The following is a 1889-nucleotide window of genomic DNA, read 5'->3' on the forward strand; positions in this document are numbered from 1 at the left end:
AAAAAAAAAAAAAAAAAAAAAAAAAAAAAAAAAATTTGAAAGGCAACAGCTACCCACATCCAGTTCAAATATAAAGGCATTCATTTGTTCACTCACTGCCCGGATAGCAGGGTGCAGGGGTGATGTGCACCTGCTTTGGAATCCTAATGCCTAGGTGAGGCCCCAGCTGTCTGACCTTCAGAAATTACCTCTCCGTTACTCAGTTTTCTCATCTGGAAAGTGGAGGTATTGGGAGGATTAAATAAGGAAACACGTGCAGAGCTAAGAACAGCACCTAGCAGGTAGAAAGTGCTAAATGAATATCAGCTTTGCACCCAATCCTCGTATTCGGGCACCAGGCAGGGATTGGCCCCTGAAACGCAACTTCCCCACAAGCCCACATAAAACACAGTAACCACCCAGGACCACAGCACCATTCAAAGAAATAAGACTCTGGGGAAGAAATCTTCCCAAAGTCAGACAGCCAGCAGGACACCGTTCCCTTCCAGAACGAGAATACCAGAAAACAAATTCATTATCAGGACTGCCCACCTTAAGAAGTTTTTTAGGATTGCCCACCTTAAGAATTCCTTTCTTAATGCTCCTACAGGTGACCAGTGATTATGATGAATTACTAGAAAATACACACCCCTCTTAAGTTAGGAAACTAAGGTAACCCCCAAGCTCAACTATGAGAAGCAAGGTTTTGTTCGCACTGAGATTATGTCTGTGCTTATTCGTCACCAAATAATCAGAATTCTGAGCTGCGTAGGCTGGTCTGAACCATATGTAACCCCGAGGCTGATGAAGGAAGGGAGGGAGGCGTCCCCAGGGCAGGAGGGTGGAGACAGTGCTTTCACAATCAAGTCCGATGTCCCCAGAGGGGTTGATGGGCAGAGGTCCTCAGCTCCTGCGGTGGCCGCCCCCAGGAAGCAGAGGGCGGGGGGCCAGGGTCAGGGCTCGGTGCTCCACGCGACTTTCACTGCCCCATCACCACCCAGTGAGGACAGGGGCAAACAGAGGAGAGACGCCAGGGACAGACTCGGTGCCAAGTGCAAGTGGAGGCCCTGCAGATCCCTCTGGGGAGGAACTCACTGTGCTGCGGAGGGGCACAGCCAGTTTCTCCTTGCAGAAGCAGCTCCCTCCTCGCGCCCTGTTCCCTCCCTGCCACTGGCCTGATGCAGACGGAGGAGTGGTGACAGGAGGGGCGGCTGGGAGCGCAGTCTCAGGGCTGCAACACAGGGGCCCCAGCCCCACAGCGGAGCAGAGGGCTCAGTGACAGCACGTAGGCCTGTGCTCAGGGCAGGGACGCGGGCTCTGGCTGAAGGCTCCTGCCAGGGCCCTGCAGGGACCGGAGAGGGACCAGGAAGGACCACACAGGGCGGGGGGCCGCGTCCTGCTGGCACTGCCGAGTCCCACCTCCCTGGGGTGCAGAAAGGTTAGGCCCATCCTCGTAAGTTCCCCCAGGAAACTTGCCAGGGTTCCTGGGAAGGCAGGTGTCCCAGAAACTAACAGGTGCGTGCCCACCCGCCCGCCTGCCCTCCTTCTGTCCTTTTTAATTAGCACAAAACCAAGAAACAAACACACAAACGAAGTCAAAGTACATAGCTGGACCAGAAAGAAGAAGCAGGCGCCATAATACCTCCATAAGCTCCTGAACTGTCACGCTCCTTGGGCTCCGAGTTTCCAGGAGGCCAAAAGGAAAAAGGAGGTGGTGGCTGGACACACGTCAGACCGTGGGGAAAACCGTGGCTGAACAGGTGGCCCAACCTGAGGCTGGATTCAACCTGCTCACGGGACACCCGGAGCACAGGAGGAAGGACAGCCAGTGCCGGGCCAGGAGCGGCCGAAAACCAGAGCCCCATCCCCCACTTCAGAACCAGAGCCCCATCCCCCACTTCGGAACCAGA

The 1889-nt window shown here is 54.8% G+C and overlaps 1 protein-coding gene across 1 annotated transcript in view; it reads right to left on the bottom strand.

Moving 5' to 3' along the window:
• Positions 1-1889, bottom strand: part of TNS3 (tensin 3) — a 192997-nt gene that overhangs the window by 140148 nt on the left and 50960 nt on the right. The gene's annotated exons all lie outside the window — the stretch shown is intronic.

The sequence above is a fragment of the Neophocaena asiaeorientalis genome, unplaced genomic scaffold (genome assembly GCF_003031525.2).
Source record: "Neophocaena asiaeorientalis asiaeorientalis breed wild unplaced genomic scaffold, Neophocaena_asiaeorientalis_V1.1 scaffold137, whole genome shotgun sequence".
Lineage (NCBI taxonomy): Eukaryota > Metazoa > Chordata > Mammalia > Artiodactyla > Phocoenidae > Neophocaena > Neophocaena asiaeorientalis.